Here is an 18,785-nt window from a genome sequence, read left to right as displayed (position 1 = left end):
CTGATTTACTGTGAGCAGCACCTCTGATCTACCTTTTGGGTAACATGGGGTCACAGGCTATAAGGCAGAGAACACACATATAGGTGAGCCATGAATATCTCCACAGTGCAGCACCAACCCCATTCACCTCTGTGCACAGTTCACTATGCCTGTGACTGCAAGGGTACATCTCTCCAGGAGGAACCTGTCTTGGTTATGGTTTACTTCCTTCTTGCTCTCAACTTGTTTAATGGTGGACATTATAACAATAGTCATTGAGTTAGCAAACAGTGGTCAAAGTCATCATCCACATCCCTCCTTTCCATCCCTGCTTCTTAGAACCAATAGACATGCTAAGTAGAGAGAAAAGCTTGGATTTTTAAGACATCAGTCATGTCTGTTTCTCATCAAGTGTTGCTTTATCCTCTGTCAAAAGAGCTCTTGCAAATATCCCTGCAGCCTCTGTAGGGGTCACACTGAGTTGCTCACCTCAGGTGGATGGTGAGAACCAGCAGGAAACTCAGGTTTAGCATTAAGGAACTGTGTTCACAGCAAAGAAATATCTCTATTGATATATTGAACAAAATTATTTCTTTCTAAAACTGGAATTTAAGCTGTTCTGTGCTCCCAGAATTATGAGCAAAAGTTCTGCTCAGAACAGAGGGTTAGTATTATGAAAGAGGAATAATCCTGACCATGCTTTTGTCTAGGAAATTGCAGTTGTGGCCACGAGGGTGCTACCATTGATGATCACTTACTGCATTTTCATGCAGCCTTATCAGAAAACCTGCTTCCACAGGACACTGCAGTCCCTTAGATTGACCTTCTTGAATCCACGAGCTACTACTTGGAGCCTCTCTTTTGTAGGCGTGGCCTCTGCCTTCTGTTTAAGCGTATGTAGCACAGATCCTAAACATGTCTAGAGAAAATATACACTACACATGAGGGAGAATTTTTAAACTATCTGTAGACCCAGGAGGTGATCAGAATGTAACCAACATGTTCTGAAGTCCTGTGTTTGCCATATGTAGCACAGAGTTCCGTATCAATCATTTTTGAAACCTAATCTTCTAAAAGCTAATGCTTTAAAATTATTCTAATTTTCCCATACATGAAGAAATGGCATAAACCTCGTAGTCTTAAACTATTTTAAAATTAAGTGTTATATGAGTTAATTTTTCTTTCCATGATTGCTCTGAATTAATGAGATTTAGATCAGCATATGGGATTGAAGGATTTGCTAGCCTGGGAAAGAACTGTCATAAAAAATTAGGAGAAAACAAAAGCTCTGGAAGTTTTTTGGGACCAGGAAGGGTGGACAGTGAAGATTTTACCTGATTCCATTCCTTTCTGTTTTCCTCATGGTGTAAATATACAGCAACTACACCCAAATTCCACATGATGGTTGGCAGAGGTTGGCAAGGCTGAGAGAGGCAAGGGAGGCAATGGGCTTGCAAAATTTCAGGGGATGCTTCTTCTCAGAGTTATTTAAGGAAGATTTGATGCCTCATGCACTTCACCCATGTGTTATTCCTTTGAGGACTTAGCAGGGGCCACTTGCTGATTTACTGTGAGCAGCACCTCTGATCTACCTTTTGGGTAACATGGGGTCACAGGCTATAAGGCAGAGAACACACATATAGGTGAGCCATGAATATTCACTCAGCAACTGGCATGAACTTGGGTTCAGGCCTTAGGAACAAAGAGGGGAACAAGAGTGTCTTGTCCCATGGTGTTTCTCTCTGGCCCTTCCTATGTTCAGAAGATGGCTTCTTGTCCTCTCTTACATAAATAGCTAGTTGGCAGGAATTAAGTCACAGTGGGTTAACTTGACAAAATATGTTCAAGAGACAATACGTAGAGTTTAAAAACTTAGACCATGAGGCCAGACTACCAGAGTATAAGTTCTAAATCTGGAACCTATTAGCAGTGTGATCCACAGCTGGTTTATGCCATTTGTCTGTAAACAGGGATATCAGTAGTGTCTATTGGATAGGATTTTTGAGAGGGTTATGTGAGTTAGTATAAATACAGAGTCTAGAACAGTGTCTTGCCCATACTAAGCACTAAGAACTAGTATCATTTTAAATGTGCAGGACCATAAATGAGACACATTATGAGGAGTCTGAGAACAGATGACCCTAGGAGTTTATTAGAGCTTTGCATATTAGGAAATTTTGACATTATTCTCTGGGATTAATGGACATCAAGTGACTGACATCTGATTGCTTGTGGGAGATAAAAATGGGGTCAAGATGACGCCAGTCTTCTTGGACACACAGCTAGTGAGGCAGCTTCCCAACCTCGCCACCTTTAGAGTTCAAGTTCCCCTCCAGACTCTGCACCAAAGCCCCTATTCCTGCCCTCTGAAAAAGGTTCATTGCCCCCAGGTTCCCATTTCCCCTTATCAGAAGGAGCCCTGAAAATACCTGAACTCAGAAGAATACCAGAAACACTGGGATTCTCACCCCGTTCCTGCTGCAAGTAGGGGCATGTACCCCCACAGTGGACTCAAAAGAAGGGTCTTCATTAAGAATAAAGATGCTGGGGATCCTTGCTCCCTCTGCTGGGATCACGAGTTGCATGTGGATTTTAGGAACGTAAAGCTCTTGAAGCAGTTCCTCTGCACTCATGTAGGTGTCATCTTCAGTGCTTCACATACAGGTGTCTGTGGGAAGAAGCACGGGAGGTTGACCCAAGTCATCCAGAAAGCCAGAGGTCATGGTCTCCTCAGTTACCACATTCCCCAGGTGGAACCCTGGGACCTTGTCTTTAGTACATCTCTTGGATATGTGTCTGCTATACCTCAAGCACCCCTCCTCCCTAGTTTCAGGTGACCCCTGCTACCTGCGGTGCAGCTGGAAACAGCCACCAGAAAGATAACTGGTGGGAACTCTATCAGGGCAATCTCCTAGAAGAAAATTGCCCCCACCGGAATCAATGCCCAGGTGCCCCTCACCACCTGCTGAAGCCTCCTCCACTGCACCTACCAGTCCCTCCAAAGGCTCTCTAACTGGGAGAGCATGGTATATTATAATTTTATAGCACCTTATTTTAAATACTTGTTTCCTAATATCCTTAAGAGGCTGGTAGTTGAAAAATGCATTAGCTTAAAGTATAGGAAAATGAGAGGCTGAGGATATAGGGCAGTGTAATAGTACTTGCCTAGCATGTGTGAGAAAGAAAAAAGTAGTGCCTAGATTACGTGATGGGATATTACAATGTTTGGTGACCAATGGCAGACCCAGGAGTTGTTGAAGGCCCATCTGAGGCTGAGGAAGGACAGTAGAATGTGTATAGGAAGCCCCAGCCCCTCTGCCTTAAGTTGGTGTGCCCAACTGTTCTGTTGTTTCAAACTTCTGCCAACTCAGCTTTTCTACAATAAAGCTGCATCTCCATCTCTGAGGAAAAAAAATCAGAAATTGTTTGGAGTTCACATTTGTATCCTTAATATTTATCCTGGTACCTAGTTCACTCAATAAATAGCTTGGTAAATGAAATGAATAGCCACTAAATCAAGAGTAGAAATCTAACCATTATTACTAGGTATGTATTCAATCAAACAATTTGTGCAAAAGAGATAATATATACTTAAATGACATTATAAACACATTTAACATATTCAAATATTATACATTAAAGAAAAAGTTGCATAAAGCTACCCTGAGTGGAAATTAAGTATACCTTTGCTCAGGAAGAGGGAGCTGCGCTCTATAATTGTGTTTCAAAGATGTGAATGAACTAGTTGAGTTAATTAATATAAAAGGAAATTATTCTGGTCCTACCATGATTCATTAGGTAAGTTTGGAAAAAGTATTTCCACTCATTTAGAATTCCAAAGAATTCTGCATTACTCCTAATTTCTAACCAAAATAATGGCATGGTATATTATAATTTTATAGCACCTTATTTTAAATACTTGTTTCCTAATATCCTTAAGAGGCTGGTAGTTGAAAAATGCATTAGCTTAAAGTATAAGAAAATGAGAGGCTGAGGATATAGGGCAGTGTAATAGTACTTGCCTAGCATGTGTGAGAAAGAAAAAAGAAAGGAAGGGAAAATGGAAGTGATGATGATTTGACCACATTTACATAACAAAGCTAGAAGACATTATTTTTCAAGGTTCCTGATGCATAGGAACCCCTGCTACATTTTTTTTTGACAAAGAGTTCAAAAACTAGACTTTCTACGCTTTAAGTGATAATTTTGAACACTTCTACATACTCACATTAGAAGAGTTTTTACAAAAAAACGTAAATATGTAAATATTTTAGAAAAAAGTGTAAAAAAATTTAATGCTGAGATGGCAAACACTGTCTGTGGTTCCCTCTACAGTACCCGGATCCCTCCCTCCTTTGCAGTCTGTGTTAATGAGTCACATAATCTGGATGAGCTGTGCTATTGTGCAGATTTCTAAAACCTGACATTGGGATTGGAGGCCCCCAAATGCTAACTCAGGGTCCTGGAATTTCTTAATCCAACACCCGAGTCACTAGGACAAGAAACCTTCTGCCTCTGACCCATCCTCCATCCTGCAGCTATTAGGAGCCACACCACCACATGTCTTAAACCGTTACCCAGCTGCAAACCTTTGACTACTGCCCTTTGCCTGCAGTATGGGTCCCTGTTTAACTGCATTATCTCCTCTTCAGTTTAGTTCATAAAACCTTTATTGTAGTTGCTGCATTTAATTCTTCTTCTCTCCTCCAATCATTCACTCCTGCATTCTGTCCCCCAATTTTTCTTTCTGTCCCAGCCCCCATTTGATATATTTTCTCTCTCTTTTTTTCCTATTCAAACCCAGTCCATTCATCAGTGAATAGTTCAAATGCCAACCCCTTTGCTTACTCCCTGGGACATTAAGGTTTGCAAATACATCATCTTAAATCATCTTAAATTTTTTGAAGTATGAGAAAATGAGGACCTGGCAATGTAGCGCAGTGGTAGAGTGCTTCCTGGTACATGTGAAGCTCTGGGTTCCATCCCTGGCCTGATAAATAAATAACTGTAAATAATAAAAGAGCTTCTCTGCCAGTTATCTTTTTGCTGTATGAAGCTTTGAAACTTATAGGGTATCATTTCTTTGTTACCTATGTTCTCATACTTAACATGTATCAGATATTCAATAAATATTATTTGAGTAAATATATTTGTTCATAATCATGTGCTCAGAAGTCCCACAAAATAGCCACACCAAACACAGGTTCTCCTTGCAAGTTAAATAAGAATGAGAAAAAAAGGTAATGGATTATTTTTAATTAGGCCCATTTTATATCATTCACTATTTAAATCTACTGGATTTCTTGGGAAATCCTGGATTCTTACCAATATTCATTCTTGACCCAAAACTATATTTTTTAATGGAAGTGCTTATACAGTGAGTAGTTAGATTATTCTTTGGTACTTACATCCTATAGGATTGATCCAAACCTATATGTGGGTTAGAGTTTCCAAGATAAAACAAGGACGAATTGAAAGGGATTCATAGGAAAAAGAGAAACATGGAAAGAATAGATTCTTTCTTTTCTATAGCTGGCCAGTACCTAGCCTTGAGACTACATGGTATTTCATTTTGCTTTAATCATTTAAATAAAGAATATATTCATCATTGTGTTAGTCACCTCTTCATCACTGTGAATAAATTCCTGACAAGAAAAACTTAGAGGCAGACAAGTTTATTTTGGCTCATGGTTTTAGAAGTTCAATCCATGGTCAGCTGGCTCCATGGCACTGAGCCTGAGATGAGACAGAACATCATGGCAGACCAAAGACAGAGGAAAACTGCTCAACTGGGAAGGAGAGAAAGCAGAAAGAGCCAAGGACAAAATATAATCCCCAAGGACCCAACCCCGGTGATCTTCCTCCAGTCACACTCCACCTGCCTACAGTTACTGCTCAGTAAATTCTTAATGCATCAAATGGATTAATTCACTGACAGGTTACAACTCTCATAATCTAATCTTTTCACATTCCTACATTGTCTAGCAGAAGTTTTGAGGCGGCGGAGGGGAGGCACCTTATATCTAAACCATAACAACTCTAGTCAGTAGATGTCAATGTAATGTGATCCACTTCTGTAAGCTCTTAGGGATTTGTGGGTAAGTTTTCAGGAAATAGTGAAAACATTTTTAAAGTAAGTGCAAATTTAGATTAACCTGCATCTTTGAAATTATTTTTATTAAAACCTGAAAAGGTATTGGTTTTCTAAATGAACTTTGGGAATATTGTAAGAATCTTGCTTACTGATTTTAACTTTTAAATATAATTAGTTAAAATTATGATCTGAACATTTCTCTCAGAATAATATTTAATAAAGCAAATATTATATTACTATTTTATCATGAATGGAATTTAAACCAATGTTTCAAGCAGTAATTTCAATAGAGGAAAATTTTTTATTCTTTTGTGTGATTTCTGTTTAGTTAAGCATAAATGTACACATTACTAAAGTATTTGGAATGTGCCAAAAAAAAGTGATGTCTTTAAAGCAAACTGATTCCAATTTATTTTAATAAGTGAGAATCTTAAGTAAATTGTCAAATCTAAAACCTTACTTGATGACCTTCTAATAGTCTCTAATTAAGCAAGACAATCCTAGGATGGATTAAAATTTTTCTCATGCTTTCATATTTTATACACAGACTTATAAAAGGAGGTATTTATAACTTTATATCTTTATAACTTTTCTGTATGTGCACATATGGAAAAATGTTAAAAAATACAAATGTACAGCTAGTGAATGATCAGGAAGTTAATAATAATGTAACTACCATCAGGGCAAGAAGTAGAACATTTTGGTATTCAAGGAGTCCCCACTATAGTTCCTCCCAATTTTCTCCCCCGACTCCTTTCCAAAAGCAACCACAATCTTATTACCCTCTAGCTAAGCTTTCCTGGTTCTGAGCCTTATTTAACAGTTTGGATTATGTTGTGACTGCCTTCTTTAACTCAGTCTTAGTTTTTGGAACCCATCTGTGTCTCTGTGGTTTGTTTATTTTCCTGGTTCTACTGCTATTTAAATAAGTCACAGTTTATCCATTCTGCTACTTATGCACATGAATGAATCATGCTAAGATGAATATTCTTTACCTATCTTTTTGTAAATATATACATATATAAATGTTAAGTATATACCTAAAAGTGAAATTGTGACTCTTCAAATTTAACCCGATATGCCAAACCATTTTCCAAAGTGACTGTACCAAGTGACACTCAGAGCAGTAATTCATGAGAATTCCCTTTACCTCTCTTCCTTGCTAACGCTTGATGTGGGGGTCATCTGTGGGGGTTGGGTGCTATCTTGTGGTTTTAACTTCTACTTCTGTAATTACTAATAAGATTGAGTACTTTTCCTGACAACCTGTTTGGAGATATTTTTTTGTGAATTGCCTGTGCAAGCCTCTTTGTGAACTGTCTGTCATTTTCTTAATAACTTATTGGAATTATCTATACATTACATATGGAACTTTATTATAGGTTATGTATGTTACCAAAATATACTTAAAAATTTTTTTATTTGTTCTAATTTGCTGTACATGACAGTAGAATGCATTTATACATTTTGATAAATCATACATAAATGGAGTGTAACCTTACATTTGGAACTATTATCCCTCTGAAATTTATTTTTTTGTGTGAATACTGTGTAGTATGGGTCAGTTTTCATTTTTTTTCCTCAAACATCATTGCTCTGTAGGCAACACCTTTTTCATAATTTTATGTGCATGTATGCATTTGAACTTTCTGTCCTGAGCTGCTAGTTTATCATCTTTGTACGTCATGGTGCTCACTGTGTTATCTTCTTTAAGTAGAGCAGATCCTTCCTTCTCTTTTTATTTATTATGTTTATTTGAGGCTTCTTTATTCTCAGTCTTTTTCATTTCCCTAAAAATTTCATAATCGGGTCATTAATTTTTATGTAAAAATGATTTGGCATCATATTAGGTTAATTTAGTGAAAAGTGACATCATTATAATTCCTCCAATTTGTTCATATTTTCTCTCTCCATTTATTTAGGTCTTCAATTTGTCTCAACACCATTTTATAGTTGTCTGTTCAGAAATCTTATACATTCTTGTGAAATTGTCTCAGATATTTGCTATATGTGGTGAAATATCTTAAACATAATTTCTTAGTTTTGCATATTTGTAAGAAAACAGTGATTTTGTATTGAATGGTCTTTCAAATGTACTTTTTACTTCTAATAATTTCTTCAGCATGAAACTTTTATTCGTCCCAAACAATGTAAGGACCAGAATGAACTTTCCCTCCATATTTCCTCATTCTAATTTCCATTTGCTTTTGTCATTCTCTATTATAATTTAAGTACACTTCAGAGCCCACACAATATTATTGTTAAATGTAGTAAATGTTCATTTAGATATAATCGTGTGATTCTTTGCTATTTATTCTATTCTTTTTCTCCAATTCACTCTCTCTGAATGTGTTCCTTCTAAGGAAGGACATTTCAAGACTACTTGCATTAATGTGAGTCTATTGGTAACAAGTTTCTCAAATTTCTTTGTTTGTTGTTTATTTTATTTGTTTGTTTTTTCTTTTTCTTTTTTAGTCTCTGTATAGGTTTGACCTACTATAATTTTCTCATGTAGGATTTGCTTGTTGATGATAGAAATTTATGTTGGCATGTTCTGGTTGTTTGTTTCCCCATTTGAAGATATTGTTTCTTTGTTCCTCGATTCCATCATTTCCATTGAGAAAATACTTGTAGGTCTAATTGGTGCTACTTTGAAAATAATCTATTTTTATTCCCCTTCTAGATGTCTTCATATTTTTTTCCTCTTTGGTTTTCTTTGGCATTATTATAATGTCCAAATCACAGTTTTCCCTATAATTATTCTTCTTAGGGTTTATGGATCTTGAATCTTTGACTGGACGTTTCTCAGCAGTTTGGGGTCACCTTTAGTCATCATTATTTCAAATACTGCATTTGCTTCCATTCTCTCCTCTTCTCCTTTAATTCCAATTACACACATGTTAAATCTACTCTCTGTATCATCTATCTGTCTTCCTTTCTGTATTTTGCATTTTATTTTCTCATCCTTCACCCTGGGAATTTCCTGCTGACATCTTTCTGAGAGAGGTATCCAGCATAAGCTTCTTCACCCCTTTCTGGGACTCAAAATAATTCAAATTCAGTCTTTGTATGTGTCTGAGTTCTTTTGCTTTATCTTTACATTTTGAGTAGAGCTCTGTGTACAAGTGTAACTAATCCAAAGTACGAGGGGTTTAATATGGCTCCCCTTCTTCATGACCTCTGCCTCCAGTTTTGCTGGAGTCTATCAGATATTCTGCTGAGCTTCTCATCTTCCTCTTCTAATGCTTCTGGTGTCTCCTCTCAGTTTCCTTTCTTTCCCAGATTTTGGTACTGGTTTGTTTTCTGCCCCATGACTTCAAGGAGATGTATTTTTAAATTTGCCCACATTTCCCAGTCATTTCCAGCACAGCCAGATCTTCATATTTGTGGGTTCCATATCTGTGAATTTAACCAACCAAGGATCAAAAGTATTCAGAAAAAACAGCATTTGTACCGGACATGTAAATACATTTTTTTTGTAATTATTCCCTTAACAATACAGCATTGGACATCAGGAATAATCTAGAGAATATCTAAAGTATACTCAAAGATGTGTGTAGGTTCTGTATAAGCACTACACCATGTTGTGTAAAGGACTTGAGCATACATGGATTTTCATTTCTGTGGGGGTTCAGGAACAAGACCCCCAGAGACATGGAGGACTGGCTGTATATGAGTTATCCATTTCACAACACCTAAACAGTATGCTTTGATTTTCACCATCCTTATTTTTCCAGAAATTTATAGTTATTTCAATAGCTGATTCTTATTTAGTTGGGTTATTAACAAATGAAAATCATAAAAAAAAAAAGAAGAAAATTTAGGAAGCATTTCTTATATTCACATTTCAGGAAACATGAATCATTTAATTCTGTATTTTTCTGACAATGTTACAAAGAGGAAGCTTTTATCCAGAATAGTGTGCTTTTAAGGAAAGTACTTTAAAATTCATTGTCGGGAGATCTGAGTCTTTGGTTGTAAAGGTAACCAGCTGTGAAAATGTGTGCAAAGCACTGGAATAGAAGACAGGTAAAGGGATCAAATTAAAAGAAGTACTGAATTAAATTTATTTCAACAAATATAAACAAATATATAACAATCAATGAAACTGTTAAATATCACTGTGGACATGTGGAACACCAGATTGGAATGTGGGTTTTTTACTGACTCTGAATGTGCGACCTACAGACCAGCAAAGTTTGTGATGTACAGTTTGTGCCAAATCCAAAGTTGACTCCTAACTTTTTATCTTTCTTTGAGTCAAAAGATTGAGGCTTTTGCAAGAGGTACAGAGAACTGATCATTTAATATGCTTATTTAATTATGTACTATTTCTATTTCTCTTTCTTTTTTTTCTGTTATACATTTGGGTAATAATATATTTTGTTTCAAAATACTTTTGGCCAAGATTAGAAGAAAAGCCAGGAAAAGAGTCCAACATGACTGATGATGAAACATTTCAGTTAAGAGATATGAATTTTCTAGTATTTGAAAATCATTTTCAAATGCTGTTTTTGCTTATTTACTAGTGAATATGGAAAATTATGCATTTTTTAGAGTTCATCTCTCCCACCATTAATTCATGAACTTAAATTTCTCTTTAATAGACCATTCATGAATACTAAACTAAAGTATCGTGATCAAATTGTTGCCCACTGGTCCTATAAAGAAAGACATTATAGGCATGAATAAGATTTTAAATGATAAAACAGAATAACCATTTGCATCTTATTTATAATTTATTTTAACCTCAAATTCTAGAGACAAATCCATTCTTTTTTGAGGGGAAGTGTGGGAACCAGGGATTGAACTCAGGGGCACTCCACCACTGAGCCACATCCCTAGCCATTTTTTGTATTTTATTTAAAGACAGGATCTCCCTGAGGGCTTAGTGCCTTGCTTTTGCTGAGGCTGGCCTTGAACTTGCTATCCTCTTGCCACAGCCTCTAGAGCTGATGGGATTACAGGCATGCACTGCCATGCCCTTGGGTCAAATCCATTCTTTTCTCCTATTTTTCCCTCTTTTGTTTTGTTGGACGATCCTTAGAGACCCTTCACTCTTGCCTCCTAGCCAGATACTGCTCCAATCCCTTTATTCAAAATGGCAGACCTAGATCATGCTGCCTATAAAAGAGCTTAACTATCTCAATTTGTTGCTGTGAAATCACTTGAAGAGTTCCCGACACATGTCTCACTACAGAGGACAGAGTTGAAAGAAAATTTATTGCCCTTTATCTTCACAAAAATAATTCTTATCTACCTTAAAATTTGGAGTTGCCTTTAAGACCTACATATTTTAAATATATGTTCCATGATGAGAATACACTGATTATAGAATTCTGAGTACAAAGGGCACCAAAGAGGGAGAAAAAGGAAAGAAAGAAGAAAGGTGCATTTTTAAGCATGTTTTCATTTTTTGACTAGATGATATATTTTGTCTTTGATATGAATTATGACTAATGATTGCCAGTAGTATACATGTAGTAGGCATTTTTCTTTGTAAAAGATTTATTGAAATATAATTTACATACTAAATAATTTACCCATTTAAAATTATACAGTTGAATACTATTTAGTGTATTTACAGCTTTGCAACCATGACCACAATCAATCTTAGACTATTTTTATCACCCTGAAGGAAATCATATACCTTTTAGCAGGCATGTCCCTCAACCTTCCTTCTCCACCATAGAGAACCATTCATCTACTTTGTTTCTGTGGGCTGGCCTATTCTACATATTTTGTATCAATGGAATACTGTTACTTAGTCCTTTGTGACTGGCTTCTTTTGCTTAGCATATTTTCAAAGTCCATCCATGGTGTGGCAAATACTAGCCCTTCATTCTTTTCTATGACTGAATAATAGTCCATTCTATGAATACACCACATTTTGTTTATCCAATACAAATACAAATACAAATTTTTTGTATGAATACACCACATTTTGTTTATCAGTGGTGAACATTTGGGTTGTTTCCATTTTTTTTAAGCTGGCAGGAATTTCTCTCAGGAAATGAACTTGTGCTTTGGCATGCTTATGACACTCCAACTTTTGGGGGAACTTATCTGATGGCATGGTACCCTTTTATATTCCCAACAGCAGCATCCAAGAGATCTCATTTCTTCATGTAGTCACCAACACTTATCTGTCTTTTTCATTGTAGCTATCCTAAAGGGTATCATGGGGTATCTATTATTGTGGTTTTAATTTGCATTTCCCTAATGAATAATAATCTTGGGCTTCTTTTCATGTGATTATTGGTTATTTATCTATCTTCTTTGGAGAAGTATCCATTCAAAGCCTTTTTCCATTTTTTAATTTCTTTTTCTTGTAAGCATTTTTTATGTATTCTACATGCAGGTTTTTCATCAGATATATGATTTGTAAATATTTGCAAATATTTCTGTGAGTTGTTTTTCTTTCTTAATGGTATCCTTTGCAACATAATAGTATTTAATTTTGATAAATTGTAACTTATCTATTTCTTTCTTTCTTTTATCACTCCTTGAATTCTTTTTTTTAAATAATTTATTTATTTTGATTCATTATACACAAATGGGGTACAACCGTTGTTTCTCTGGTTGTACATGAAGTAGAGTTACACCATTTGTGTAATCATACATGTACATAGGGTAATGATGTTTGTCTCATTCTGTTATTTTTTCTTCCCCCACCTCTCCCACCCCTCATTTTCCTCTATATAACCCATCCTTCCTCCATTCTTGCCTCCCTCCCACCCGTTATGTATGATCATCCACTTATCAGAGAGATCATTCATCCTTTGGTTTTTTGGAATTGACTTATCTCACTTAGAATGATATTCTCCAACTTCATCCATTTGCCTGCAAATGCCATAATTTTATTCTTCTTTATGACCAAGTAATATTTCATTGTGTATATATACCACAGTTTCTTTATCCATTCATCAATTGAAAGGCATCTACATTGCTTCCACAATCTAGCTATTGTGAATTGAGCAGCTATGAACATTGATGTGGCTGCATCACTGTAGTATGCTGATTTTAAGTCCTTTGGGAACAGGCCAAGGAGTGAGATAGCTGGGTCAAATGGTGGTTCCATTCCACGTTTTCTAAGGAATCTCCACACTGCTTTCCAGAGTAGCCGCACTAATTTGCAACCCCACCAGCAATGTATGAGTGTGCCTTTTTCCCCTCATCCTCGTCAACACCTATTGCTGCTTGTATTCTTGATAATAGCCATTCTAATTGGGGTAAGATGGAATCTTAGGGTAGTTTTGATTTGCATTTCTCTTATTACTAGAGATGTTGAACATTTTTCATATATCTGTTGATTGCTTGTAGAACTTCTGTGAAGTGTCTGCTTATTTCCTTAGCCCATTTGTTGATTGGATTATTTGTATTCTTGGTGTAAAGTTTTTTGAGTTCTTTATAGATTCTAGAGATTAGCTCTCTATCTGAAGTATGTGTGGCAAAGATTTTCTCCCACTCTGTAGGCTCTCTCTTCACCTTGCTGATAGTTTCCTTTGTTGAGAAAAAGCTTTTTAGTTTGAGTCCATCCCAATTTTTGATTCCTGCTATTATTTCTTGTGCTTTGGGAGTCATGTTGAGGAAGGCTGTTTAGGACCATGACTGACATGATGAAGATTTGTACGTACTTTTTCTTCTATAAGGTGCAGGGTCTCTGGTCTGATTCCGAGGTCCTTGATCCATTTTGATTTGAGTTTTGTGTAGGGTAAGAGATAGGGGTTTAGTTTCATTTTGCAGCATATGGATTTCCAGTTTTCCCAGCACCATTTGTTGAAGAGGCTATCTTTTCTCCATTGCATATTTTTGGCCCCTTTGTCTAGTATGAGAAAATTGTATTTATTTGGGTTTGTGTCCATGTCCTCTATTCTGTACCATTGACCTACCTGTCTATTTTGGTGCCAATACCATGCGGTTTTTGTTACTATTGCTTTGTAGTATAGTTGAAGTTCGGTATTGTGATACCCCCTGCTTCGCTCTTCCTGCTAAGAATTGCTTTAGCTATTCTGGGTCTTTTATTCTTCCTGATGAATTTCATGACTGCTTGCTCTATTTCTGTAAGGTACATCATTGGAATTTTAATTGGAATTGCATTGAATCTGAATAGCACTTTTGGTTGTATGGCCATTTTGACAATATTAATTCTGCCTACCCAAGAACATGGGAGATCTTTCCATCTTCTAAGTTTTCTTTAATTTCTTTCTTTAGTGTTCTGTAGTTCTCACTGTAGAGGTCTTTCACCTCTTTTGTTAGATTGATTCCTAAGTATTTTTTTGAGGCTTTTGTGTCACTCTTTGAATTCTTGCCCTGAATTCACACACAAGTAAACAAAGGGACTAAGAGGAAGCCCTGACTTGGTAAGACTTGTGGTCAGGGGCTGTGCCTTTGCCCTTTGGCTCAGCATTTTATATACAAGGAAACACAGGATGTAAGAGGATGGTCCAAACAGCAATATCCCAAATAGAGCATGAGGTCGGATTGTTCAAACACTCTTTTTTCTTTGTTGCAATGTCACGTAGTTCATCATTCTGGTCTTTACTGTGGAAGATCAAAAGGAGATACTTTGCCTGCTTGAGATGTGTTTTAGCTCTAATTCTGTGTGCAGAGGTCTCTCTCTCTCTCTCTCTCTCTCTCTCTCTCTCTCTCTCTCTCTCATCTGTTTTATATGTTTCTTTTCCTTCACAGATTTTTTTCAACATATAATGAAGTATCTAGTAATGGCAGTCAGAAAATCATTAGCACTATTTATTAATTTTAGGCTGTATTATAAGGTATAGAGTACATTATTAATGAATACAACAGCATGATAAAGAACCCCAGAGTGTCACTGCGAGCTTCCTAGGCAATGGGAGAGAGCCCCACAGCTGCTGCCTTGATGGGAAAGGGTTGTGTGTGCATAGGTCAGCTCTGCAGCAATTACTAAAATGTCAGCTTGTTACTTTAAGGATACACTGGAGTGACTCTTATCACTCTGCAAAGCTGGCATGATGCTCATTGTGCACATTTTTAATAAGTCTCAAAAATATTAATGCCTAGAGAGTGATATAAATTTAGGCTGAATTAGAGATCCAGAGCCTGGTTTTTGGCATAACTTTCAATGCATCTGGGGAGAAAAGGTTGAGATCAGCATCCTCACTAGGTAGTTTTGCCAAGGAAGTCCTGACTTGGAACGATGCTCTTCTGTTCAGGGTCTGTGCCTCTGCCTGTTGGCTCAGCATCTACTGGGGTTCTGGCTACATCTGCATTGCCACACAGGCATTAGGATTTCTGTGCAGTCTACAGTAATTTTAGAGTTTCTGTCTTGAAGGTTATGTCTATTATAGCTGACTCATCACTTCTCAAATTTAAAATATTAGACACTAACTATAGTTTTTTGGGAGTTTTTTCCTTATAGATAGAGCATATGTCAAGGTATTCCATCTTGCCAGCACTAGGATGTTCTTTAACAGAACTACAAAAAAAGACTTTCATGTACTCTTTAAGATGCTTAACAAGTAGTGAAAAGCCTTTGCATAGAAGAATCTATCTATTTCTCTGACACTTCTGGTCTTTATTCACATTCTGAGTTCTCTCTCTCTCTCTCTCTCTCTCTCTCTCTCTCTCTCTCTCTCTCTCTCATGACTTTCTGAGTTCTTAACATTGGACATTCTTCTTCTTTGCCTGAAGAAATCCTATTCCATCATGAGCATCTCAGTTCATAAATGTGAAACCTTTCCTACCCATTCATTCACATGCCCTGGAAAATAATTGTATTCCCCGTATAGCACATATATATTCAGCTTTACTGTGGTGGTATATGAGCTAGTTGAGAGCACTGATTACTCTCTCATTCCTCCCTATTGCTTGCTATACTCACTCTACTCACTCTTCCCACCTCAGAATAAGATGTATGGGCACATGATCAATGCCTAAAAATTTTACCAATTTGAAGTGGCATTTTACTTTTAACCAATGGAATGTGTCTGCCAAACACAGAAGAAAGTGGCACATTTTCTTAATTCTGAGTTCTGTGCCATGATTATGTTGGCAAATTTCCAGAGTCACATGTTTTTGAATTTGCATGAATGTTCTCTTCTTAAAGGTCTTTAACCACTTACACATGTTTGGCTATGTAGTCTGCCTTTAGCTCCCATGTTCCAGGGGCAAGTTTCCCAATAGAGAGTCAGTGGTACTTCATGGGTGTCAAGTTCGGCTTCAATTGGAACAGTGTCACTGAATATGTACTTTGAAAAGTGCTAAGAAACATGACTTGGAAAATGGAAAGTTGGGAAATACAGTCAGTTTCATTCATAAACATTTGTTGCTTTTCCCTGGGAGAGCATTAAACATCATTGATAATATAAGGATCGACAGTAAGACTTGCTCTGGCCAATGGAATGTAACAGGAAATCTGTGTAGCACTAAGATGCAATAAATATACTGAATATTTTGAATGTATTAACTCAACTAAAGAGTCACATAAATAAACTACTTCTGTTTTCATTCTTTAAGTATATGGGTATATTAGTTCATAACCCATCATGGCTTAGGCATTTACCTTGGCATTGCAGTATGTGAAAAAAATACATTATTTCACAAATTCAGCCCTCAGAACTATACAGCTTACTAAGGAAGATTTTTACCATCATTTATACTAATAATTATACTTTTAATAAGAAAGAAAATAATTCAACAAAGTGATCATTGACATTTGGAGGGAGGAAGAAGGAAGGGATCTTGGAAGGTGTAGCATTTGACTAAGGCCTTGAAATATGGGTAAGAGAAGACATTATTTTAAGAACAATGAGTTTGAATCAGTAGAGGCAAGAGTCTGGGAAGACAGTGAGTGTCAATGCTGTGCTTCTGAAATGTGTGGACAGGGCAGAGTCAGGGGCCTAGAGTTGACAAGAGTCCTCAAATAGAACATCATGCCAATGTTCCACGTTCACATGGGATAGAACATGTGAACAATAGAACTGTAGAACAATAGAGCTGTACTAAATCCATGCAGAGGGAAGCTTTATTCCATTAATGGTGTTTGAAAAATCAGTCATTTATGGAACATAAAATAATTCTGTACTTTTACCTCATGTCAGACTCATAACTGCCAACCCTCAAAACAGGTTTGTGGCTAGATCCCTATTGTTAATTAATTAATTAATTAATTAATTGTAAATTAATGTAAACCTTAAAACAAGTTTTAAAAATCATAAGGAAAAAAGTGAGATGGATAGATGCAATGACATGCAAAAATTTAAGCATTCTATATAGCCTCCACTCAAAGCTGTTACAAGATTTAAAATGAACAACTGGGAAAATACTTACAGATGATACAAACAATGATTAGTATATGAAAGACCAAAGTGAAAAGGTAAAAACAGTAAGAAGAAAAAGAAATGAGAAAAATTAAATAATTATGAGATGATAAGATTAAATACAGAGGACCAGCAAAATATTTAAAGAAATTAATTGAAGGGACACATTTGTTTCTCATGAGAATTAGCAAAATTTAAGAGATGTACATTGTTGTCATGTTTATAAGGCAAGATAGGGGCTTTTATAAAGTGCTGATAGTGACAGTGTACATTGGTATGATTCTTTACAAAGAAATTCTGTAGAATGTGTGAGAGCCTTGAACACTGGCTTAGCAAGTCATCTTTTGGCATATTCATCCTAAGAAAATAAGTCTAAATGTATCAAAAGAGCTCTGCTTAAAGGTATTTATAGTTTTATAAAAATGGAAATCACCTAAATCGTTAGCATTGAGGGATTGATATTTATAAACTATAGATTTCATCTGCATATATTTGATGGAAAATTTGAAATTGTGTTTATATACAGTTTGTGACAACCATGAAAATATTTATGTGATGATGACAATGTGATATATGCATTTGATCAGAGCCTTGCAGAAGAAACTACACACACACACACACACACACACACACACACACACACAAAGACTGAAAGAAATTCCTCGAATCATTAAACTTTGTTTTGAGTTTATTAGGTGATTTCTTTTCTCTTTTAAGTAATTCTTGCTGAAAGTGTGGTTGATTAAAAAAAATAGGAAGCCAGGGTATAAAACCATTCATCTTCTACGTAAAGATAATAGTTATATTAGTGAATCAGACTGCTAATGAAAAGAACGCAGGGACAAACACAGACAGGGACATGAAATAATATCTGGAAAATGCATGCATTGGGGACAGGAGGAGAATAGGATCCTGTCCATTGTACAGAAGAAGGAATAAAGAGGCAAGGTCTCCTGAAGCTTAGAATAGGGGCAATCTCAGGAAGAGTGGACCATCCATCAGTGAAGGAGATAGGGGGGTTAAGGAAGTTGATAATTGGAGAAACCCACTGAGTTTTCATGGAAACTCGTGGCAGTTTTGTTAGAATCCAGGAGATAAAAGGTAAATATAACATTAAATTGGCATCCCAGTGGTCATTGTTCTCACTCCATAATGGTGGTAGTGGTAGGATTCCAAGATGTGCCTATGGAATGTAAACATCTGAGGTATACTGCTGGATTCTGCAAATAAGAAAATGGACAGAGGCTGGGGATGTAGTTCAGTGGTAGAGTGCTTGCCCAGTGTGTACAAGGCCCTGACTTTAATTCCCAGAACCCCCCAAAAGAAAGAGAAAAGAAAAAGAAAATGTACAAGTATTTCTCTGAGGATCTCCTTAGTGCCTTTTCTGTGGTCAGAACAGAGCATCTCAGTGT

At 36.4% G+C, this 18,785-nt stretch overlaps 1 protein-coding gene and 1 pseudogene across 1 annotated transcript in view; both read left to right on the top strand.

Moving 5' to 3' along the window:
• The window catches only part of Gabrb3 (gamma-aminobutyric acid type A receptor subunit beta3), a 216,057-nt gene that overhangs the window by 177,407 nt on the left and 19,865 nt on the right, over positions 1 to 18,785 (top strand). The gene's annotated exons all lie outside the window — the stretch shown is intronic.
• Positions 2,235 to 3,024, top strand: LOC124973137 (28S ribosomal protein S18b, mitochondrial-like; annotated as a pseudogene).

This window comes from Sciurus carolinensis, chromosome 2, assembly GCF_902686445.1.
Source record: "Sciurus carolinensis chromosome 2, mSciCar1.2, whole genome shotgun sequence".
Lineage (NCBI taxonomy): Eukaryota > Metazoa > Chordata > Mammalia > Rodentia > Sciuridae > Sciurus > Sciurus carolinensis.
Note: the sequence above shows the minus strand (reverse complement) of the source record. Positions and strands in the feature narration are given on the sequence as shown.